This window comes from Bos grunniens, chromosome 1 (assembly GCF_055505025.1).
Source record: "Bos grunniens cultivar Pamir isolate PY7600 chromosome 1, Bosgru_T2T1.0, whole genome shotgun sequence".
NCBI lineage: Eukaryota > Metazoa > Chordata > Mammalia > Artiodactyla > Bovidae > Bos > Bos grunniens.
Genome location: NC_141165.1, coordinates 152,278,876 through 152,305,941, shown reverse-complemented (window position 1 = coordinate 152,305,941; position 27,066 = coordinate 152,278,876).

Sequence of the window (27,066 nt, the reverse complement as noted above, 5' to 3'; positions counted from 1 at the left end):
AGGAATTAGCGAACTGAAATGGACTGGAATGGGTGAATTTAACTCAGATGACCATTATATCTACTACTGCAGGCAGGAATCCCTCAGAAGATATGGAGCAGCCATCATGGTCAACAAAAGAGTCCAAAATGCAGTACTTGGATGCAATCTCAGAAACGACAGAATGATCTCTGCTCGTTTCCAAGGCAAACCATTCAATATCACAGTAATCCAAGTCTATGCCCCAACCAGTAATGCTGAAGAAGCTGTAGTTGAACAGTTCTATGAAGACCTACAAGACCTTTTAGAACTAACACCCAAAAAAGATGTCCTTTTCATTATAGGGGACTGGAATGCAAAAGTAGGAAGTCAAGAAACACCTGGAGTAACAGGCAAATTTGGCTTTGGAATATGGAATGAAGCAGGGCAAAGACTAATAGAGTTTTGCCAAGAAAATGCACTGGTCATAGCAAACACCCTCTTCCAACAACACAAGAGAAGACTCTACACATGGACATCACCAGATGGTCAACACCAAAATCAGATTGATTATATTCTTTGCAGCCTAAGATGGAGAAATTCTATACAGTCAACAAAAACAAGACCAGGAGCTGACTGTGGCTCAGATCATGAACTCCTTATTGCCAAATTCAGACTGAAATTGAAGAAAGTAGGGAAAACCACTAGACCATTCAGGTATTACCTAAATCAAATCCCTTATGATTATACAGTGGAAGTGAAATAGATTTAAGGGCCTAGATCTGATAGATAGAGTGCCTGATGAACTATGGAATGAGGTTCATGACATTGTAGAGGAGACAGGGATCAAGACCATCCCCATGGAAAAGAAATGCAAAAAAGCAAAATGGCTGTCTGGGGAGGCCTTACAAATAGCTGTAAAAAGAAGAGAAGTGAAAAGCAAAGGAGAAAAGGGAAGATATAAGCATCTGAATGCAGAGTTCCAAAGAATAGCAAGAAGAGATAAAAAAGCCTTCCTCAGCGATCAATGCAAAGAAATAGAGGAAAACAACAGAATAGGAAAGGCTAGATCTCTTCAAGAAAATTAGAGATACCAAGGGGACGTTTCATGCAAAGATGGGCTCGATAAAGGACAGAAATGGTATAGACCTAATAGAAGCAGAAGATATTAAGAAGAGGTGGCAAGAATACACAGAAGAACTGTACAAAAAAGATCTTCACAAGCCAGATAGTCACCATGGTTTGATCACTCATCTAGAGTCAGACATCCTGGAATGTGAAGTCAAGTGTGTCTTAGAAAGCATCACTATGAACAAAGCTAGTGGAGGTGATGGAATTCCAGTTGAGCTATTTCAAATCCTGAAAGATGATGCTGTGAAAATGCTGCACTCAATATGCCAGCAAATTTGGAAAACAGCAGTGGCCACAGGACTGGAAAAGGTCAGTTTTCATTCCAATCCCAAAGAAAGGCAATGCCAAAGAATGCTCAAACTACCACACAATTGCACTCATCTCACATGCTAGTAAAGTAATGCCTAAAATTCTCCAAGCTAGGCTTCAGCAGTATGTGAACCGTGAACTTCCTGATGTTCAAGCTGGTTTTAGAAAAGGCAGAGGAACCAGAGATCAAATTGCCAACATCTGCTGGATCATCGAAAAAGCAAGAGAGTTCCAGGAAACCATCTATTTCTGCTTTATTGACTATGCCAAAGCCTTTGACTGTGTGGATCACAATAAACTGTGGAAAATTCTTCAAGAGATGGGAATACCAGACCACCTTATCTGCCTCTTGAGAAATTTGTATGCAGGTCAGGAAGCAACAGTTAGAAGTGGACATGGAACAACAGACTGGTTCCAAATAGGAAATGCAGTATGTCAAGGCTGTGTATTATCACCCCGCTTGTTTATCTTATATGCAGAGTACATCATGAGAAACGCTGGACTGGAAGAAACACAAGCTGGAATCAAGATTGCCAGGAGAAATATTAATAACCTCAGATATGCAGATGACATCACCCTTATGGCAGAAAGTGAAGAGGAACTCAAAAGCCTCTTGATGAAAGTGACAGTGGAGGGTGAAAAAGTTGGCTTAAAGCTCAACATTCAGAAAACGAAGATCATGGCATCGGGTCCCATTACTTCATGGGAAATAGATGGGGAAACAGTGGAAACAGTGTCAGACTTTACTTTTTTGGGCTCCAAAATCACTGCAGATGGTGACTGCAGCCATGAAATTAAAAGATGCTTACTCCTTGGAAGGAAAGTTATGTTCGACCTAGATAGCATATTGAAAAGCAGAGACATTACTTTGCCAACAAAGGTCCGTCTAGTCAAGGCTATGGTTTTTCCTGTGGTCATGTATGGATGTGAGAGTTGGACTGTGAAGAAGGCTGAGTGCTGAAGAATTGATGCTTTTGAACTGTGGTGTTGGAGAAGATTCTTGAGAGTCCCTTGGACTGCAAGGAGATCCAACCAGTCCATTCTGAAGGAGATCAGCCCTGGAATTTCTTTGGAGGGAATGATGCTGAAGCTGAAACTCCAGTACTTTGGCCACCTCATGAGAAGAGTTGACTTATTGGAAAAGACTCTGATGCTGGGAGGGATTGGGGGCAGGAGGAGAAGGGGACGACAGAGGATGAGATGGCTGGATAGCATCACTGACTCGATGGACATGAGTCTGAGTGAACTCCGGGAGTTGGTGATGGACAGGGAGGCCTGGTGCGCTGTGATTTATGGGGTCGCGAAGAGTTGGACACGACTGAGCGACTGAACTGAACTGAACTGAATGATCTTAAATTTAGTCTTGGAAATACTGGTTTAATAAATATATGATTATTATAATTGATACAATCCTAGAAAAACTGATTGTGACATAGTCTCAGTTCAGTCACTCAGTCGTGTCTGCCTCTTCACAACCCAATGGACCACAGCAAGACAGACCTCCCAGTCCATCACCACTCTCGGAGTTTACTCAAATTCATCTCCATTGAGTCGGTGATGCCATCTAACCATTAGTGAATGATTGTCTCAGAATGTTAAAAAATGTATTCGTGTATAACAGCATGAAATCATGAAAGCCTGTGGAAATGCTCTAGTTTTTATGAAATGTTAGATTACAACAGACCATAAATTGCAAAGTATGATGATTTGTACAAACTGGATTCTGTATCAAAAATAAAGCTACAAAAATTGAAAAAATTAAACCTAGATTATGAATTATATGCGCTTCCCATGTGGTGCTAATGGTAAAGAACCCACCTGCCAATGAAGAAGATGCCAGAGACTCTGGTTTGATCCCTGGGTCAGGAAGACTAAGAATTAGATAATAGAATTGTATCAGAACTATATTTCTTTTTGTGATAATGGAATTTTGGTTATATGGGGAGCCATATCTTACCTTTGGAGAAGGAAATGGCAACCCACTCCAGTTTTCTTGCCTGGCAAATTCCATGGACAGATGAGCCTGGCAGGCTGCAGTCTGTGGGTTGCAGAGTCGGTCACAACTGCAGCGACTTAGCACATATCTTACCATATTCATTTAAGAATAAAGTGTCATGAAGTTTGCAACATATTTTCAGATGTTTCAGGAATAATGTTTGGGTGTTTGACCACGCAAATGTGTGTGTGTAGGGAGACACAGAGAAAGAGAGATAGAGGAAGAAAGAGAAAGACAGACAGTGGAAACAAGACTAGCAAAATATTAAAAACTTCCAAATCAATCTAGATGGACAGTTTTAGGTACTCATAATATTACTTCCTATACTTAACTGAGGAATTTAATTTTTTTTAAATTAAATTCTGGGAGAAATGAATTTATATCTAGAAAAATATTATTCTTGGAGTACTAAAATCTGCAGTGATTCATTTTTCAATGCCTAAATTTCCTGCCTGAAAGTGTGAACCTGAGCATAGAGGGTAGAAAAAGTGGAAAAAATTTTTAAATAACAGAATGCAAAAAGTGTGCAAACTTTGGGTAACAAAGAGGGGATAAATAAAATATATTAATATATGTCAGATAATGAGTATCAGATGCTATTAAATGGCTGTAAACTGAAATTCACAATGGATGTTAGAAAAGGTGTCACTTAAAAAAAACAAACAAAAAACTATAGCTCAAGGCATTTAAAAGTTTGGTGAAGGCAGGGTAGGTTAAAATTTCTTTACTTCTTGCTGGATGAGCATAGGAAACACTTTTTGTTTAAATATACCTAAAACTGAAATTAGAGTTTGATAACTATATCAGCATTGTATTTTCTAAAGGACTCCACATAGATGAAGATTTTGGAATAATTCGCTTGGAATACACACTGTTTCCAGGCAATGCTTACCTACATTGGCAAATATCAATTTCTTCCAGAGGAGAACACTGAGGGCTTTAAGACCTCTACTTTCTTATGTTACACATCAAAGATTTGGTAGAGCAATTGAAGTAGAAATACTAAAATATGCTATTCTCTAAAGAAGAAAATTATTTTAATTCAAAAAAGGAAAAAAAGAAAACCAAAAAGACAAATTGTTTTGTATTGCTTAGTTGCTAAGTTGTGTCTGACTCTTTTTATGATTCTCTGAACTGTAGCCCACTAAGCTCCTCTGTCCATGGGATTTCCCAGGCAAGAATACTGGAGTGCATTGCCATTTCTTTCTCCAGGGGATCTTCCTGATCCAAGGATTGAACCTATGTCTCCTGTATTGGCAGGTGAGTTCTTAACCACTGATCCAGCCAGGGAAGCCCCAAATGACAAATAATGCATTTAAAATGAAAAAAAAAAAAAAGAAACACGTTTATGATTCCATATTGATCAGGTTTATTAGGAAATTAGAGAAAAGTCTTCTGCATGGAAGTCAAAAGAGAGTTTCTGTGATGGTATCATTCTAATGAGAGATCATAACTAGAGTTCTCAAATGAATTTCACATTCTTCCACTCTTTTGACATGAAATGCAGAAAGGGAAGGGTTGGTGTATCAGATGCAGAGGGCACCAGAAGGCAAGTCTTTAGCAAGATGAAGAATATATGTGGTTCATTCAGAACTGGTGAATCCTGGTGTCCGGGGGTAGAGGATGAGAGTCTTCCATGGCGTCCTCAACAGTAGTAGCCAAAGCCAGAGCCATAGCCACATCCATAGCCACAGCCACAGAGAGAGCGGGAGCCATAGCCGTAGCCACAGCCATAGCCACAGCCCAGCCTGCGGAAGCCAGAGCCATAGCAGGAGCCATAGCCACAGCCCAGCCTGCGGAAGCCAGAGCCGTAGCAGGAGCCATAGCCACAGCCCAGGCCTCCATAGCCGTAGCTTCCACAGCCGAGGCCGCCATAGTAGTTTCCGTAGTAGCCACACATGGTGTTGGTGGTTGAGGTTGTTCTTGGGTGGAGAAGGAGAGTAGAAGTGTCACTTGAGTGTGGACATTTCTCCCTGCAGAGGGCCTTTTATATGCCCTGAGTGTGGGTGTGACCCACCCCACCTTCATGCCATTGGCTAGCGTTATGACTGATCTAATTAGTTTGTTGTTCACAACCATAGCATGAAACAACAGGGAAATTCAGTAGGCTTGCTGTGTTGACATCCCAGTTTGGATTCCTCTTATCCAATTAAGGAGTTGAATGAGAGGAGTTGCAGACTCACACCTACACAGTCCTGTCCCAGATCACATGTTTTATTTTAACCACCTCGCACCTTCAGTATACTGAGAAAGATATTTGTTGGTCTTAATCTTATTTGCTCTTGACCTCAGTTTATTTCACCAAACTTTAAAAAAATTTTCATAAGACTAACAACTCCTTTTTACTCAAAGATTCTTATCTTCGTGATCCAAATTATCTTCTTCAGGGATTCAATTTCTTTCCTATATTGAAACCATAATGTATCTTTTATTCCCATGATGTTGATCATAATACAACCAGTTAAAATTTCAGTAAATCAAGTCTGAGAAAAATGTATTATATTTTTCTGTCTATACCAATGACTAATTCACATTTACTCTCAATTTCTATTGAAGGACTGCAAAATAGGAGTTATTTCTTGAAATCTGATTTCTCCACTTGTTTTCCTAATTGAATATACAGTTATACAAATTAGTTTGTTCATTAATATTAGATTTATATTCTAAGAAAATATCCAATAGACTAACATACATTTATGTTTATTAATGTGCTAAACCAAGTCCCTTATCAACATGCTGCTACTGCTGCTGCTAAGTCGCTTCAGTCATGTCCGACTCTGTGCGACCCAGAGATGGCAGAGCACCAGGCTCCCCCGTCCCTGGGATTCTCCAGGCAAGAACACTGGAGTGCGTTGCCATTTCCTTCTCCAATGCAGGAAAGTGAAAAATGAAAGTGAAGTCACTTAGTCGTGTCCGACTCTAGCGACCCCATGGACTGCAGCCCACCAGGCTCCTCTGTCCATGGGATTTTCCAGGCAAGGGTACTGGAGTGGGGTGCCATCAACATGTTCAATTATTAAATTTGTTTTGAACCAGTCATACTGAGTTCTCTTGCATATTCCTAGTATTGTTGTTCACTTAATTAAAATTAGTTTGACAATTCCTCCCATTGGGAGGCACAATAAAAGTGAGAAAAGTTTCTTATTATAGTTAAACTGTACTTTGTATCCTTAAAAGGATGCACATTGGAAGGTAACATGATCCATCATCTATGTGTAATCTGTCAGTGGATTTCTATTATTCTAATGATATTTTGAGTCAAAATATTATTTTTATAATCCTCTCATAAATTTAGGCAAGGAGAGAGAGTATGATGTTGGACACACACTGTATTTTAGTAAAATCTCCTCTGGAGATGAAAAGAATAAAACCATGATATTTTTTTAAAAATTCTTATTCTTGAGAAGTACATTTAATGAGTCAGAAAATGCTTCTTAGTAAAACGAAGTGTTTTTATACTAAGAGTCTAACCAAACACAATTATCATTCATTCAATGTGTGTTTTTGAATGTTGTTCCCATGTGTGTATTTGGTAGGTTCACTTTTGTAAAATAGACATAGTATTGTGACTTTTCTTCACCCTTTGCTGGGTTGAGATATTGGGATTACAAGACATCTTTATCATTTTCAAATTTCTTGTACAAATGAATAATGTAACCTCAACTATGACAATGCAGAGTCAATCAAGAGATAACAAAATAAGTTTCCAGGAAAAACTCATTGAAATAGAATGATGACCAGTCTTCCTCTAGGTTATCTAAGTTCTTAAAACATAATCTGAAATTGGTATGACTAAAACTGCCTCTCAATTTTTTAAAAATACAATTAACTTTTTTAAAAGGGAGGTATTTGTTAAAGTAGTTACAAAAGACATTGTTATTTTGAACAAAATAATGTCCCCAATAACAACATTTACTGTGTTGTTTCTTCATAGAGTTTAATTCCTGGATTTAATTTGTTTCTTTAATAGCACTGAGTTCCTTTCTCTCTAGTCACAACAGAGAGCATTGTACTCTATGGGATTCCTCTTAAAAAATTTTTTTTTTCTGGTGTGATTTTCTGAACTACATTATGTTCTTAAGTACATCTCAAAATCAAAAACAGATAAAAAGCCCTCTTTCTCTCCTCAGTCTTTTCCTGCTGATATCCCATTTTGTTCTACTTCTTGGCAAAATTTCACATAAATCAATATTTCTATGGTTGTTTTCTATTCTCTTTATCCATTTTTTCCTTGGTCCACTTCTTTTTACTGTCTTTGAGTACCATTCAGGTTCACCAACTTCCCTTTTCATTCCTAAAATACTCTCCAACCCTTACTTACACCCTACCACTCACATTTGGTTCAATTGCAGTATACCCAATTGCTCCTTTTCCATATCCTTTCTCTTTTTACTTTTTCAGACTATTTTTTTGTCAGATGTGAAGGTGCCCAGTTAGCCGTTTGCTGCTCTTATGGTTTCTATTTAAATTCTCTTTGAATGCATAACTGGAAATGTTACGTTAGCCAATTAATCTCAATTGACATTTTCAGTTCTGATATATATTCAAATGATCCCTTGACATCTCCTTTGACTGTTAATGGTCATCATAAATTAACAGAGTGAAAATGAGTTCCTGTTTCCTCATACACTCAAAGCTCTTTTGTTTTTTTGCTGCATTTTAAAGCATGTAAGACCTAAGTCAGGTTAGACCTCTCCCAATAGTTTATCCATTCATGTCTTTCTGCATTAAGGTTGCTAGGCTATACCAGGCACCATTTAAATTTGAATTTTAAATTATTAAATCTCAGAATATTGAATTTCCCAAGTATTGTACAGCATATGTATGTACAAAAAATCATTTATCTGATAATCAAATGTATCTGGGTGTCCAGTGTTGTATTTGCTGTGTCTGTAAACCCAAACCACAGAAAGCACAGCCCTTACGATCTGCCCTGTCTTAGTCTCGAGTGCACCTATGGGTGCATCTTGAAACACTCTTCTCCATACAGTACACATAAGTTAATAACCTTTCTTCTGTTCAGATGTACCAAGCTTGTTTCCAACTTAAAACCTCTGCCTTTGGGTCACTGATCCTCTGGAATAATAGCAAAAGGCTAGAATCTTCTCTTTCCTTGAATCTTTCAAATAGGATTTCCCTGACTGGTTTTTCCAGTAGTCATGTATGGATGTGAGAGTTGGACTATAAAGAAAGCTGAGCACTGAAGAACTGATGCTTTTGAACTGTGGTGTTGGAGAAGACTCTTGAGAGTCCCTTAGATTGCAAGGAGATCCAACCAGTCCATCCTAAAGGGAAATCAATCTTGAATATTCATTGGAAGGACTGATGATAATGCTGAAACTCCAATACTTTGGCCACCTGATGGGAAGAGTTGACTTATTTGAAAAGACCCTGATGCTGGGAAAGATTGAAGGGAGGGGGAGACGGAGACGACAGAGGATGAGATGGTTGGATGGCTTTGCCGATTCAATGAACATGAGTTTGAGTAAACTCCGGGAGTTGGTGATGGACAGGAAGGCCTGACATGCTGCAGTCCATGGGGCCACAGAGTCAGACATGACTGAGCAACTGAACTGAACTGAACTGACCATCTAATCTGAAAAAATCTCTCACCTAAGTCCTTAGATTTACCTTACCCCTTGCCTTGACTCATTCTTTAAATAGACTTAACCCTATCAGAAATCATCTCATTCACCTTAAGAATTTGCTTTCAAATATCTGCCTCTGTTTTCTGCTGATGCTCAGTCCAGAGTGTAAGATCCACAACGAATGCATCTTGTCTGTCCTGTTCATTGCACCACCCATTGTGCTCACAACAATCCCTAACAAACAATTGATCCTCAAGAGCTTTATGTACAAAAGAATTAACAAATTTCCAAATCAATATAATCTGGGAATTAAATTCCCAGATTTAAAAATTCTTTGTTACTTTTCTATTTTGAAATAATTTTAGTTATCAAAAGTAGCAAACATATACCCTTTAGCCAGTTATACCCATGGTAATATCTTTAATAACCAAGTACAAAATTAGGAAATTAACCTGGTACAATATTCTTAAGTAATCTACACATTTTACTTGAATTTCACATTTTTACCATTATTGTCCTTTTTCTGCTCCAGGATCCAGTCCCAGTTCGTACATGGCTTTTGGTCATCTATTTCTTTCATCTCCTCCAATTGGTGAGAGCTTTTCAGTCTTTCTTTTATGAAACTGGCAGATTCAAAGAGCCAAATGTCTTGTAGTTTATTCCTCAATTTGAGTTTGTCTGTTTTCTCATAACAAAGTTGAAGTTATATATTTTAGCCAAGATACCAGAAGAGATTGAGTATTATATTGGGTCGTAGGAGGAGTTTCATAATATCAGTAAACTTTTGAAAGTCTCTGGAATAATTTTTTGATCTCAAAGTAGTGATAGAATAAGTATTTCTATTTCTATATAATTATGGTTCACGGCTTCAAACTTCAGGGACTCTACCATGGCCTTTTTCATATGAAGTATAAATCAAAGTGAATAATATTGCTCCACAAAAAGTAATAAAATATATTAATCATTCAAGGATTTATAAATGAACTTATCTTATCTTATCTACATCTTCTGTATGTCTTTTACCAAGTCTCCTCCACAACTTTTCCATTGTTCTTACCACTGTGAAGCCATACTTTTCTTCCCAAGACTGCATGTATGCAGACAGAAGGAGGGTATTATTAAATGAAACTAATTTTTAGCATGTAGAATCTGTGTTGGTTACATGGTCTCATGATGTCTAGCAACATAGTTAGAACTTGAAACCTGAAATAAACAAGCCATTAAATTAGAAAAAAATATTTTGTTAAAAGCATATGATTTCATGATAGGCATCTTGACACACAGCACAGTTGTCTTGTTTTGGATATACTGGTTTTGAAGAATTCTTGAGATGGTTTTAATGCCATTTAGTCTGGAATATGAGTGCAACAGTGACTGTGGTTGCCCCACATACCACTTAGTTGGTATATAATGTGCTGTGCAGACTGTCAACTTAAAACTCTTGAAACAGAATCTGTTCTTCAACTGAGGCTTCTCCTCACATCATGAGCTTCTGCAACAACTACGGTGGTAGCCTAGGCTCTGGTTACGGTGGCCTGGGATGTGGCTATGGATGTGGCGATGGTGGCTGTGTATATACCTGCTATCGTCCATACTGCTATGGAAGATACTGGTTTCCCTGGCTTCTTCTGAGAAATTCTAAATTGCTTGTCTATTCAAAACATGGTCTTATAAAGGCACAGTGTGTACTTCCTGCATTATTTATAACAAGGAGGGATATTCACACAATGACTACTGAGTCTTAGACTACCATACAACATTAGACCTTTTGTGATTAAATGGCCTGAATCCAAAAATTTATAGGTATTCATGTAATCCATGTTAGTATTGGATGATTGAATATGAACAATTTTTGAGCAATTGTTTTTGGTAAAATATATCTAAATCCATTTTTCATTAAAGATACTCTGTTTTCACACCTTATATTCTTTAATCTAGCTTTCTTCAGATTGTATGTGAGCATATGAATATATGAGATTGTTGACACTTTCACTATCTACAGTAGACAATTTTGGTGCATGGATGGTTATATTCAACCACTGCTTTTCTAATATATGTTTTCATGAGCATATCCAAGGGCTTCTATTATGTACTTTGATATCATCAAAGTCTTTGATCAACTAAAATTTCACTAAAGATATAGGCAAAGTGATAGCTCTATTTTCACCACTTCACGCTAATTCTTAAGAATTTCGTTCTTGGTAGTATTTTAAGATACCTTTTGGGAGATGTAATTTTTCCTCTCAATTTTGTATTATTACTAGTATTTTTCTCATTGACAACTATATGCCTGAACTCATCTTATGCATTATATCTGCACAAAGGGCTTTATTTCATTCATTTTACATTGTCACAGTAAAATATAGAATTTGAGATCTGTTTCAGTGAAATTTTCAAAGGACCAGCCTCTGCATGTCTTTTGGGAAGAGACCTGTTATTTTTTCATAACAAAGCAGTAGCTTTGGTAGGCTGAAACCATTCAAACATAGGCCAGATTAAGAATACAGGCTGAAAAGTGTATCCTCGATCCTGGTAGTCTGGGTAATATTCAGCAAACCTGTTACGGAAACTTTAGTTAATTCACTTCATTTATTAGATATAAATAATAATATCAACAATGATAAAATATAAATTAGTGAGTTCTAAATATGTTTTTTAGTAACTAATGTTAGAATTTAAAGTAGCTTAAATGACATATGTATAACTGCCTGTTCACAGTTACTTTCTGAATAGGGGATCAAAGTATGAGACTGCTAAAATCTTAAATTGTCCCAAATGCATATTTTTTGGAAGCATTTAGAGGGAAGAATTGTGTGGGTATGCCTTCCTTCATCAGTTGAAAACAGGTTATGCATGGAACTGCACGTGATTTTATTTTTTAAAACTTATGGGCTCTTTTTGGCCTTACACATGGTCTATCTTGGGGCTTCCCTGGTGGCTCAGACAGTAAAGGATCTGCCTGCAATGCAGGAAACTTGGCTTCAATCCTTGAGTCAGGGAGATCCCTGGAGGAGGAAATGCAACCCAGTGCAGTATTCTTTCATGGAGAATTCCATGGACAGAGGAGCCTGGTAGGCTACAGTCCATGGAGTTGCAGAGTTGGACATGACTGAGTGACTAACACACACACACACATGGTCTAGCTTGGAGAATATTATATATGTGTACTTGAAAGAAATCTGTGTAGTTGGGTATTCTTTTGATAGGTCTAGTTGGTTTATAATTTTCTTCACCATTTATATTATGATCTTCTATATAGTTATTTTATCTAATATTCAAAATGGGATATTAGAACAACCATCTACTTTTAGTGCAGTCTCTTTCAGTTCTGTCCATTCTTGATTTATGAATTTTGGAGCTCTGCTGTTAGGTACATATGAATTTTAAATTGTTGTATCTTCTTGATAGATTGCCCTATTTATCATAAAAAGGGTCCATCTTTACCACAATTAAAATTCTTTGTTTTAAAGTCTAGTTAGTCTGATATTGGTGTATGTACTCCAGCTTTCTAATGGTAGCTGTTTGCATTATATATATGTATACATGTGCACATATATATGTGCATTTGTCTGTGTTTGTTTCAAGAGAATTTAATTATTGAAACATCTTTATGATGGCTACTCTAAAATCTGTCAGATAATTCGATTAACTTAGTGTTAGGGTCAGTTAACTATCTTTTTATATTCGAGTTTTCATTTTGTTGATCCTTGGTATGATGGTATGAGAGAAAGTTTGTTGGAGCATCTCGGTTCTGTTTAAATCTCTCTCTCTCTCTCTTGTTTGAAGTTGGCAGTGACCTTGTTCAGGTTTAGCACATGGGTTCTGTGAGCTATGATTCATAAAGTTCAGAATTGCTGCAGTGTTAGTTTAATGCCTTTGGTTTATCTTGACCACTGGTTGCCCCACTGGCTCCTGATATTTGAAAGAGCAGAAAGAACTTCACTGCCTTAGGCTCTGTGTTTCTCTTGGTGGAGCAGTGGCATAGTGGGATTGCCCACCTACCCCCCTCACTACCGAGATGACTCCTGGACGGGATAGGAGAGTCTTGGGTACCTAGGTACCTCGGGCAAAGTCTTATGGGATTCAGAAAAACTCCCTTCAAAAAGTATATTAATAAAAAAGAAATCATATGGAAGACTGGAAAACATTTCAAATTGGTTAATAAAGAAATGCAATGTACCAAATGTATGGCTTACCAATGAAGAAGTGATTAGAGGGGAAATTTATAGTTTTAAAATATTATATTATGAAAAAGAATATTTAAAATCAATGTTCTAAGCTTATTTAAACAGCTAGAAAGTAATACAAAATTAACTATAAAGGATGAAGGAAAAATAAACACAAGTAGAAACAATTCAACAGAAAAAGGACATGCCATAAAGAAAATAGTACACAAGTTTGGTAGGCCAAACTGATAAACTCTGGACAAACTGATCAAGAATATAGGAGAGATAATACAAATTACTAATCTGAAGAATGATGGAATCAACACCTTTAAAATCTGACAGACTCTAAAAATAATAAGTGAATAAGTACAAAGGATGTTATGCCAATAAATTCTACAACATGGATGAAATAGAAAGTTTCTTTTAATTAAAAAATTATCAAAATTAATCAGTAAATCTGAACAGTATTTTATCTAATACAGAAAATGAATACATTATTCAAAACAGCTTTCCACAAAATAAACTCCAGGTTTTGATGACTTCAATGGTAAATTTCATTAAATATTTAAACAGCAGTTTTATTGTTAACTTAAGAAAAAGATAGTAGTCTAGGAGCTTTCCTCAAATATATTCTCCAAAGCAATGCCTAAAAAAGGATACGCTATACCCACAGGTATTTTATTAATTGTACCAGAACACAGAATTCATATCTATCTATCTACCTACCTATCTATCTATCTAGGAGATGTAGATAGAAACATATCAGTAATGAAAAGCTTTAATATACCACTCTCAGAACAAGCGTATCTAGTAGAAAAAAATAAGTGAAATGAGAGAGCACCTACAATTTAATTTATAAGGTAGATTTTATGGATATATGTTCATCTATATACTTACAGTAGAGAAAAACCTTCTTCTCAAGTTTCCACAGAAATATATAAAAATTGATTAAAAGGAAAATAATTTGTCCATTTTTAATATAGAGATGCTGTAGAAAACATTTTTAAATTTTTTTGCTATGAAGCTAGAGGTGTTAGGTGGGCTGCAGTCTATGGGGTTGCACAGAGTCGGACACGACTGGAGTGACTTAGCAGCAGCAGCAGCAGAGGTTGTCAACAAAAACAAGGGACAGAAAATCCTGTTCACCTAGTGAGTAAAGCTTTGATTAAACGTCTCTCAGATAAAAGAGTGAATATAATCTGAGATCACAGAATTTCAAAATAAATAATGGTAATGGAAATAGTAATTAAGAAAATTGATGAAAAATATGCACGCACTAATTGGAGAAAAATTTACAACACTAACTACTTGTGTCAGTGAAAGATGAAAGAAATAGCATAAATAATTAATACCCTGGTTGTGAGTGAAGTCGCTCAGGTGTGTCTGACTCTTTGCGACCCTGTGGACTGTAGCCTACCAGGCTTCTCCATCCATGGCATTCTCCAGGCAAGAATACTGGAGTGGGTTGCCATTTCCTTCTCTAGGAGATCTTCCTGACCCAGGGATTGAACCCAGGTCTCCCACATTGTAGGCAGATGCTTTACCATCTGAGCCACCAGGGAAGTCACTTATCTTGGTTAAGGGAGCCTTAAATAAAAACAATTAAGTAAACCAAAGGAAGTGCAAAGAAGGAGGTAATAAACAGCTAAGCAGAAATTAATGAAGTAGAAAACAGATAAAAAGCAATTGGCTTTTAATACGACTCAAATATTACTATTTGAAAAGATTGGCATTTACAAATCATTTGCTAATTTGATCAGAGGGGAAAAAACAAAAAGAAAAAAAAGAAACAAAAATAAAAAGAATAAGTCTATACAAAATTAGAAATAATGAAAAATAAACACATAAATAAGTTTAAAAAATGTTATGAATCTACTTTGCAGATCTTTGTGGATATAAATTTGAACCCCGGATGCAATGAATAATTTCTTAGGGGAATATAGATGACTAGAACTGATACATTTACATTGAGGAGTTATAAAGAGACTGATTTCCTAGGGAGAAACAGAAAAAAATCATTATAGAAATACCCTACAAAATGCTCCAGATCGAGATAATTATACATGGAAATTCTACCAAATTTTCAGAGATAAAATGATTTGATGTTCTATAAATTGTTCCAGAGTATGGCAGGGAAAGTGCTTGATTCCCAATAGAAAGGATGCATAGCATTGATATCGGTGGTAGGTAAACAATTAAGATGCCATTCTGATTTCTTCCTCTTGATGTCAATGGCCTGGTATGATGCCCTCCTCCTGAGTATAGACAAGATATGTGAATTACTTCTAACTAATATTATACAGAAAAATTGATGAAACATTTGATTGTTTATGTGATTATGTTATATAAAATTATATGTGATTATAGTGCCCATCTTGGGCTTTACTCATAGTTCAGCTGGTAAAGAATCTGCCTGCAGTGCAGGAGACCTGGGTTCAACTCCTGAGTCAGGAAGATCCCCTGGAGAAGGAAATGGCAACACAGTCCAGTATTTTTGTCTAGAGAATCCCATTGATGGAGGGTTCATGCGGTTGGAAGAGTTGGACAGGATTTAGTGACTAAACCACCACCACCATAGTGCCTAACTGGAGTGTTTTCCCTCCATTTTGGGCTTTGAAAAGACAAGCAAATGTGTAAGGAACTACAGGCAGCCTCCTGAAGCTGAGAGTGGCCTCTAACAGTCAGCTTACAAATGCCTCCCACCAAAAGTCAGTGTTTTGCACCCCCAGTTACACAACCACACAGAATGGAATTCAGCCCAAGATAAGTCTGTAGGTAATACTGAATGTCAAATAACTGACCTAAAAACTAGGATTGCTCTTTGGATTGATTACTTTTATTAGATCAACAAACAAACAAGCTCCAGGATGAAAGCATCAAGGTAGTTACTATGATATCATCAGTCTAATGAAAGAAGAAGTCTTGAGTTCACAGGAAAATTTCACTTTATCCACTTAATGAGGTGAGTTCTGGGAAATGTATAGGTTAGATGGTAGGTCCACAATAGACCACATTAAACTTCCATGATGCAGCCTAATCATCATCCAGGGGAAAGACACAGAACATGAGGGCTTCAGAACTGGTGAATCCTGGTGTCCAGGTGTAGAGGATGAGAGTCTTCTGTGGCGTCTTCAATAGTAGCAGCCAAAGCCAGAGCCATAGCCACATCCATAGCCACAGCCACAGAGAGAGCGGGAGCCATAGCCGTAGCCACAGCCATAGCCACAGCCCAGCCTGCGGAAGCCAGAGCCGTAGCAGGAGCCATAGCCACAGCCCAGCCTGCGGAAGCCAGTGCCATAGCAGGAGCCGTAGCCACAGCCCAGGCCTCCATAGCCGTAGCTTCCACAGCCAAGGCCACCATAGTAGTTTCCGTAGTAGCCACACATGGTGTGGGTGGTTGAGGTTGTTCTCGGGTGGAGAAGGAGAGTAGAAGTATCACTTGAGTGTGGACATTTCTCCCTGCAGAGGGCCTTTTATATGCCCTCAGTGTGGGTGTGACCCACCACACCTTCATGCCATTGGCTAACTTTATGACCACTCTAATTAGTTTGTTGCTCACAACCATATCATGAAACAACAGGGAAATTCAGCAGGCTTGTTGTGTTGACATCCCAGTTTGGATTCCTCTTATTTAATTGAGCGTTTGGATGAGAGGAGACATACACTCATACCTACACTGTCCTGCCCCAAAGTATAATATGTGTTCATTTTAAGCTTCTAGAACCATCCTTCATGTCAAGAAAAAAGACTTTGTTAGGACTTTTCAAATAATTTTATTATTTTATAACCTTTCACAAAGAATAATATTTCTATTGTTTCATACATTTTTATTCTTCCATCATCAAAATTATCACTTTCTTAAGATATTTAATGTCTTTATATATTTAAGCAATATTGTCTTTCATGACATAATATTGACAGTCATTTTAATAAACATACTTGAAATAAAATTTCAAGGCAATCAGTTCTGAACAAAATGTCTTCTACTTTCTTACTTATATCAATGATCTAGCTTTCATTTATGTTCAGCTTCCACTGAAGGATGTGAAATAGAAGTCATTTTCTGGAATCCAATTTCTGTATTTCCTAATTGTCTATACAGTGATTAGTTAATATTCTATATAAGTATCCAATAGGATTCAGTTCAGTTCAGTTTAGTCATTCAGTCGTGTCTGACTCTTTGCGACCCCATGAATCACAGCACACCAGGCCTCCATGTCCATTACCAACTCCCAGGGTTCACTCAAACTCATGTCCATAGAGTCGGTGATGCCATCCAGCCATTTCATCCTCTGTTGTCCCCTTCTCCTCCTGCCCCCAATCCCTCCCAGCATCAGAGTCTTTTCCAATGAGTCAACTCTTCCCATGAGGTGGCCAAAGCACTGGAGTTTCAGCTTTAGCATCATTCCTTCCAAAGAAATCCCAGGGTTGATCTCCTTCAGAATGGACTGGTTGGATCTCCTTGCAGTCCAAGGGACTCTCAAGAGTCTTCTCCAACACCACAGTCCAAAAACATCAATTCTTCGGCGCTCAGCTTTCTTCACAGTCCAACTCTTACATCCATAGGTGACCACTGGAAAAACCATAGCCTTGACTAGACGGACCTTTGTTGGCAAAGTAACGTCTCTGCTTTTCAATATGCTATCTAGGTTGGTCATAACTTTTCTTCCAAGGAGTGTCTTTTGATTTCATAGCTGCAGTCAACATCTGCAGTGATTTTGGAGCCCCCCAAAATAAAGTCTGAACCTGTTTCCACTGTTTCCCCATCTATTTCCCATGAAGTAATGGGACCTGATGCCATGATCTTCATTTTCTGAATGTTGAGCTTTAAGCCAACTTTTTCACTCTCCACTGTCACTTTCATCAAGAGGCTTTTGAGTTCCTCTTCACTTTCTGCCATAAGGGTGGTGTCATCTGCATATCTGAGGTTATTGATATTTCTCCAATTTCTCCAATATTTCTCTTGATTCCAGCTTGTGCTCCTTCCAGCCCAGCATTTCTCATGATGTACTCTGCATATAGGTTAAATAAGCAGCGTGACAATATACAGCCTTGACGTACTCCTTTTCCTATTTGGAACCAGTCTGTAGTTCCATGTCCAGTTCTAACTGTTGCTTCCTGACCTGCATACAAATTTCTCAAAAGGCAGGTCAGGTGGTCTGGTACTCCCATCTTTTTCAGAATTTTCCACAGTTTATTGTGATCCACACAGTCAAAAGCTTTGGCATAGTCAATAAAGCAGAAATAGATGGTTTTCTGGAATTCTCTTGCTTTTCAATGATCCAACGGATATTGGAAATTTGATCTCTGGTTCCTCTGCCTTTTCTAAAAGCAGGTTGAACATCAGGAAGTTCACGGTTCACGTATTACTGAAGCCTGGCTTGGAGAATTTTGAGCATGACTTTACTAGCATGTGAGACGAGTGCAATTGTGTGGTAGTTTGAGCATTCTTTGGCATTGCCTTTCTTTGGGATTGGAATGAAAACTGACCTTTTCCAGTCCTGTGGCCATTGCTCAGTTTTCCAAATTTGCTGGCATATTGAGTGCTGCACTTTCACAGCATCATTTTTCAGGATTTGAAATAGCTCAACGGGAATTCCATCACCTCCACTAGCTTTGTTCGTAGTGATGCTTTCTAAGGCCCACTTGACTTCACATTCCAGGATGTCTGGCTCTAGGTGAGTGATCACACCTTCATGATTATCTGGGTCGTGAAGATCTTTTTTGTACAGTTCTTCTGTGTATTCTTGCCACCTCTTCTTAATATTTTCTGCTTCTATTACGTCCATACCTTTTCTGTCCTTTATCGAGCCCATCTTTGCACGAAATGTTCCCTTGGTATCTCTAATTTTCTTGAAGAGATCTCTAGTCTTTCCCATTCTGTTGTTTTCCTCTACTTCTTTGTATTGATCGCTTAGGAAGGGTTTCTTATCTCTTCCTGCTATTCTTTGGAACTCTGCATTCAGATGCTTATATCTTTCCTTTTCTCCTTTGCTTTTTGCTTCTCTTCTTTTCACAGCTATTTGTAAGGCCTCCCCAGACAGCCATTTTGCTTTTTTGCATTTCTTTTCCATGGGAATGGTCTTGATCCCTGTTTCCAGTACAATGTCACGAACCTCATTCCATAGTTCATCAGGCACTCTATCTATCAGATCTAGTCCCTTAAATCTATTTCACTTCCACTGTATAATCATAAGGGATTTGATTTAGGTCATACCTGAATGGTCTAGTGGTTTTCCCTACTTTCTTCAATTTAAGTCTGAATTTGGCAATAAGGAGTTCATGATCTGAGCCACAGTCAGCTCCTGGTCTTGTTTCTGTTGACTGTATAGAGTTTCTCCATCATTGGCTGCAAAGAATATAATCAATCTGATTTTGGTGTTGACCATCTGGTGATGTCCATGTGTAGAGTCTTCTCTTGTGTTGTTGTTGGAAGAGAGTGTTTGCTATGACCAGTGCATTTTCTTGGCAAAACTCTATTAGTCTTTGCCCTGCTTCATTCCATATCCCAAGGCCAAATTTGCATGTTACTCCAGGTGATTTTGCATTCCAGTCCCCTATAATGAAAAGGACATCTTTTGGGGGTGTTAGTTCTAAAAGGTCTTGTAGGTCTTCATAGAACTGTTCAACTACAGCTTCTTCAGCATTACTGGTTGGGGCATAGACTTGGATTACTGTGATATTGAATGGTGTCCTTGGAAATGAGCAGAGATCATTCTGTGGTTTTTGAGATTGCATCCAAGTACTGCATTTTGGACTCTTTTGTTGACCATGATGGCTACTCCGTTTCTTCTGAGGGATTCCTGCCCGCAGTAGTAGATATAATGGTCATCTGAGTTAAATTCACCCATTCCAGTCCATTCCAGTCCATTTTAGTTTGCTGATTCCTAGAATGTTGACGTTCACTCTTGCCATCTCTTGTTTGACCACTTCCAATTTTCTTTGTTTCAGTGACCTGACATTCCAGGTTCCTTTGCTGGAAAGGAAGGGATGCTTTTACAGCATCAGACCTTGCTTCTATCACCAGTCACATCCACAGCTGGGAATTCTTTTTGCTTTGGCTCCATCCCTTCATTCTTCCTGGAGTTATTTCTCCACTGATCTCCAGTAGCATATTGGGCACCTACTGACCTGGGGAGTTTCTTTTTCAGTATCCTGTCATTTTGCCTTTTCATACTGTTCATGGAGTTCTCAAGGCAAGAATACTGAAGTGGTTTGCCATTCCCTTCTCCAGTGGACGACATTCTGTCAGACCTCTCTACCATTAGCACCATGTTTTGTGATAATAATGATAATTAGATAAAAACAGCTTCTTTCTCAAAACATTCGCTCAGTAAGCTCTGTAACCTGCTGAGCTCTCTTGCATAACGCTTGAATTTCAACTGTGTGTGTGTGTGTGTTCAGTCATGTTCAACTCTTGGTGACCACGTGGACCCAATAGGCTTCTCTGTCCAGGGATTTTTCAGGCAAGAACACTGGAGTAGGTTGTCATTTCCTATTCCAGGAGATCTTCCCAATTCAGGGATTTAATCCATATCTTCCATGTCTCCTGCATTGGCAGGTGGATTCTTCTACCACTGAGCCACCTGGGAAGCCCCCTATCTTCATTCAAATCAGTGAGACAACTCAACATTTTGGGTAGCCAAAGTAGGAGTGGTATTATAGTTTAAAACTGTATTTCTGCACCTTTAGCAAAATGCATGTGGGAAAGCAGCATTATTTATACATTCACTGGATTTCTTATATTCTATGATAATTGTTATTCAAAATATTTTTATATGTCTCTTTACCTAGGTTCTGGACTTCCCTGGTGGCTCAGACTGTAAAGTGTCTGCCTACAATGCAGGAGACTTGGGTTCAATCCCTGAGTCGGGAAGATCCCCTGGAGAAGGAAATGACAACCCACTCCAGTATTCTTGCCTGGAAAATCCCATGGATGGAGAAGCCTGGTAGGCTACAGTCCATGGGGTCGCAAAGAGTCGGACACAACTGAGTGACTTCACTTTCATTTTACCTAGATTTAGACAGGGTTTAGAGAGTGGAATTTGGGGCTGGTTTGCATTGCAATGAAGGTGGTTTGAGAAGTTGGACATCCTATACATTTTAATCAACTCTCTCTGCAGAGTATTAGAGTATCGATACAGATTTTTCAAATCGCCTGATTCATTTAACATCATAGCTATTTGAAACAAGTCAAAATAAAATCATATATTAATGAAATAGAAAAATGTTTTCTTGCTAATGATCAGACCAACACAGTCATCTGTTCAGTCATTATGTATTTTTGAATGTACTTTCTATGTGTGTTTCATGTTAGATGAAGTTTTGTAAAGTAAACATGCTATTGTGACATTCAGTTTGCTATCACTGGATCGAGATATTATAAGCAGAGGACTTCTTCACTACATCATATACAAATTTCTTATACAGAAAATAATAGTAGGTTCAGCTTCCATAGTTCAGAGTCAATCAAACAATGTTTTTAGTAAAAACTAGTTGAAACAACATGATGATTATTCTTCTTCAAGAATATTTAAGTCTTAGAACATTGCCTAATTTTGATGTGTGAATTTTCCAGTTAATCAAAAATAAAAATAAAACCTATAATTAACTTGTTTTTTGTATTTGATTAAAAAGGATGAGAATACATTTTGGGTGTGTGTGCAAAACAAGTTCCAAATTACAACATTTACTAAGTTTTTTCTCCTGATATTTACTTCAAGGAGTGAATTTCTTTCTCGTGAAGAACTAAATTGTTCTCTCTGATCATAGCAGTAAGAGCTTTGTACAACATCACTCTTTTTTGCCTATTCTTTTCTGGTGTGTCATTTTGAGTATACTCAATTCTCAAATATATTCTGAAATTAAAAATAAAACAAGCTTTATTTCACTCTGCATATCCTTCAAGTAAGCCCCATTGTTATATTCTGCTTCATTAAAAAGAAAATCACAAGTGTATTTCCATTTTAATATTTCTTTACCTTTTCAGTCATCTTTTCTGGTCTTTGGCCTCAGCTACTCTACTGAGATGCAGAGATCAAGACTTCAGGACCTCAGGCTTGTCAAATCCACAGGTCAAGTTATTATTTAACTCAGCCTCTGAATACATTTAGGTCCACCAGCCTCTCTTTTCTTTTTTTTTTTTTTTTCCAGCCTCTCTTTTCAACCCTAAAATGTTCCAACATTTAGCCTCACCCTGTATACACACCTTTGGTTCATTTCTAGCCTCAGCAACTTCTTCTTCTCAGTATCCTCTTTTTATTAACTTTTTATTTTATAATAGAGTATAGTTGATTAATAATGTTGTGTTAGTTTCAGGTATACAGCAAAGTGATTCAGTTATACATATACATGTATGTATTCTTTTTAACCAACATGGGCCTACTGTATAGCACAGAGAACTCATCTCAGTGTTCTCTAATAACCCAAATGGGAAAATAATTTGAAGAAGTATCCTATCTTTAATCTACTCAGACTTTGTCCTCAAATGTTGGAGTGCCCAGTGACGTGTTTGTCCCATGTATAGTCCTTCAGTTCAGTTCAGTTCAGTCACTCAGTCGTGTCCGACTCTCTGTGACCCCATGAATTACAGGACGCCAGGCCTCCCTGTCCATTACCAACTCCCGGAGTTCACTCAGACTCATGTCCATTGAGTCGGTGATGCCATCCAGCCATCTCATCCTCTGTCGTCCCTTTCTCCTCCTGCCCCAATCCCTCCCAGCATCAGGGTCTTTTCCAATGAGTCAACTCTTCGCATCAGGTGGCCAAAGTATTGGAGTTTCAGCTTTAGTGTCAGTCCTTCCAATGAACACACAGGACTGATCTCCTTTAGGATGGACTTGTTGGATCTCCTTGGTCTCTACCTAAACTCCACCTAAAGTTTAGTTGGTTGCATTTAGAATTCCTTTTTTTCTCCAATCAATTTTAATTTCATTTTCAATCTATTATTTCATATATATTTTTTCATATATATCTCCAATATTATTCTATATATCTGCAAATTAACACTGATATCTTCATAGATTAATATCATTAGAAATTTAACAAGACATATATACATTCATGATTCTCTATACTACCTAGCCTGTTTTATTTACTTATTTTTCTATATCTCAAAGCATGTATGGCACAAATCAAGTCATGAACCTCCTTTAAAGTATTCTTTCAATGTCTTCCCACATCAAGAATGCTAGAGTAAATGCTAGACATGCAGTTACATTTCAATTTCAGAATATTAAAATGCAGATGTGAAATACAGAAAATTGAGTTTCCCAAACATCGCAAGGGGAACTCTTATGCTTAAATTATTTGTTTATCTGACATTCAAGTTTAACGGTTGACTTGCATCTTCATTTGCTGTCTCTGGCACAGAAAATCTAGCAACCCTAATCCAATGTATCACAACCACGATCATTGCCCTGTTCTCATCTACTAATGTCCTTCATCTTCATTACAATCCACAGATCTTAGTGGCTTTTCAGCTCTCCAGATGGAGCTAGCTCGTTTCTACCATAAACTCTCTGCCCCGGAGCTCTTTGACTTACAGAAGGAGTAGCTTACCTTCTCTCTTGGTTCTCTCAGAGAGATATTATCTGAGTACCTAGTTTAAAGGAATCCCTCACCAATAACTCTTGTAATTGCCCTTAATCCACCTTGATGAAATATTTATATATACTCACTGTTATCAGAAATTGTCTCAATCACTTTTTTACTATTTGCCTGTCTTGAATTTCCTAACCTGGATTAATCTAGAATATAAACTCCACAACCTTGCCTTCCAAGTTCACTGCTCTAACCCCAGTGCTGTAGCAGTGCCCAGTATACACTTAATATAGTTCTTAATAGTTCTTAGTAATGATTGATATATGAAGAAGTCATAAATGATCAAATTAATGAAATGGAAGAGTACTTTTTATTTTGAACTTCATGTACTAAAATAATGCATTTAGATTTAGTGAATGTTGCCAAAAGCATACAAAAAATTCACATATAATGGTTACTCAGTGTCTCTTCGTGTTAACATCTTTCATAATCATAAAACATTCATCAAATTAAAGAAATTAACTTTGTATAATACTATTAGTATGGATTTTTGCTTTACTGTTATTGTCTATTGGTATCTTTTGTTGTCCTGGGTCCCAGTTCTCATTTTCTGCTGTGTATATTTTTAGTCTTCTCCTATTAGTAACAATTCCTTTTGATTTCCTTGGAAATTCCATGAAGAGTCAGATATTTTGTGAATATTTCACAAATTGGGTTTGTCTGAAGTATTCTCATACCTCGGCTGAGGTCACCATTTTTGGCAAGAATTCTGGAAGAAGTGTGCCGTTTTCAGTGCGACATATTGGGGAGCACACTAGTCAGTAAATCAGTGAAAGCTTTGGGAGTCATTTTTTAAACTCAGATTTTTCTGATAGGATAAGTGCTCCTTCCTTTCTGTATAATCTATAGTTAATAGGGTTTACCTTTAGCTTCCCTATGCTCGTTTTGTGTCCATTGTAAAATTATAGATACATGTCTATGTGAAGTATAAACCAAAGTGCAGTGTGTAACACTGTTCTTCAAAAAATGATAAAACACTTATCATTGTTATTCAATGTTAAACAAGTGAATTCTGACACCATGTCTTTCCTCCCACAAACTCTCCACCCTTCTCTTCCCTTTTAAAACCATCCTTATACTTCTAAGACTGTGCATGGGCAGACAGAAAGAGGATATTATTAAAAAGAAACTAAGGTTTTCCTCTGGAGAATCCCTTGGACAACAGGGAGATCAAACCAGTCCATCTTAAAGGAAATATACCCTGAATATTCATTGGAAGGGCTGATGCTGAAGCTGAAGCTCTAATACTTTGGCCACCTGATGCAAAGAACTGACTCACTGGAAAAGACCCTAATGCTGGGAAAGACTGAGGGCAGGAGAAGAAGAGGGTAACAGAGGATGAGATGGTTGGATGGCATCACTGAATCAATAGGCACGAGTTTGAGCAACCTCTCGGAAATACTAAAGTACAGGGAAGTCTGGTGTGCTTCAGTCCATGGGGCCGCAAAGAGTCGGACATGACTTAATGACTGAAAAACAACAATGTTTTCAACAGGTATGCTATGCATGAGTTATATGATCTCATGGTAGTTAGTTACACAGTTAAATTTAGAATCAGAAATAAACAAGCCACTGAATTAGGAGAAGAACCTCTCATTAGAGTATGATTTCATTCATGCATCCTGACGCAGAGCATAGATGTCTTGTTTTGGATACTCTGGTTATGAGGAATCCTTGAGATAGTTTTAATGCCAGTTAGTTTGGAATGTGAGTGCAACAGTGGCTGGGGTTGCCCCTCATACCACTTAGTTGGTATACATGATGCTATGCAGATTATAAATTTAAAACTCTTGAAACAGAATCTGCTCTTCAACTGAGCCTTCTTCTCCTCACATCATGAACTACTGCAGCAACTACTATGGAGACCTGGGCTCTGGTCATGGCAACCTGGGATGTGAATATGGATGTGCTACAGTAGCTGTGCATATACATGCTACCCTCCATGCTGCTGTGGAAGATACTAGTCTTCTGGCTTCTGAGAAATTCTAGACTGCTCATCTATTCAGGGCATGATCTTATGAGGCCCGTGTTTACCTCCTGCGTTAATTATAATAAATATGTTCTTGTCTGTTTAAACAGTTACTGCTGCTGCTGTTAAGTCACTTCAGTCGTGTCGGACTCTGAATGACCCCGTGCGACCCCATAGACGGCAACCCACCAGGCTCCCCCGTCCCTGGGATTCTCCAGGCAAGAACACTGGAGTGGGTTGCCTTTTCCTTCTCCAATGCATGAAAGTGAAAAGTGAAAGGGAATTCGCTCAGTCATGTCCATCTCTTAGCGACCCCATGGAATACAGCCTACCAGGCTCCTCCATCCATGGGATTTTCCAGGCAAGAGTACTGGAGTGGGGTGCCATTGCCTTCTCTGTAAACAGTTACTACTGAATCTTAAACTACCATGCAACATCAGACCTTTGTTGATTGAATTGCCTGAGCTTCTAACAATTAAAAAAAATGCTCATTTGATCTTTTATTACTCTTACATAATTGAATGAAAACAACCTTAACCATTTCCCTTTGGGAAAATGTCTAAATTCATTATTCATGAGAGGTAACCAATTTTTCACATTATTATGCTTCTGTGTATAGTTATATATTATTTTGGGGGGCTCCAAAATCACTGCAGATGGTGACTGCAGCCATGAAATTAAAAGACGCTTGCTCCTTGGAAGAAAAACTATGACCAACCTAGATAGCATATTGAAAAGTAGATACATTACTTTGCCAACAAAGGTCCTTCTAGTCAAAGCTATGGTTTTTCCAGTAGTCATGTATGGGTGTGAGAGTTGGACTATAAAGAAAGTTGAGCCCTGAAGAACTGATGCTTTTGACCTGTGGTGTTGGAGAAGACTCTTGAGAGTCCCTTGGACAGCAAGGAGATCAAACCAGTCAATTCTAAAGGAAATCAGTCCTGAATATTCATTGAAAGGACTGATGCTGAAGCTGAAGCTCCAATACTTTGGTAGCCTGATGCAAAGAACTGACTCATTGGAAAAGACACTGATAACAGGAAAGATCGAAGGCAAGAGGTGAAGGGAGTGACAGAGGATGAGATGTTTGGATGGCATCATTGACTCACAGGATATGAGTCTGAGAAAGCTCTGGGAGTTGGTGATGGACAGGGAAGCCTGGCTGGCTGCAGTCTATGGAACTGCAAAGAGTTGGATGCAACTGAGTGACTGAAGTGAAGGATATCCGAGGACTATTGTTAACTACGTTGATCTAACCAAAGCCATATCTTTGGTATATCTAGTTTGGTTAAAGATTTGGGAAAGTAGTACCCCTCTTCTTACCACTCAATGATACTATTTTAGTAT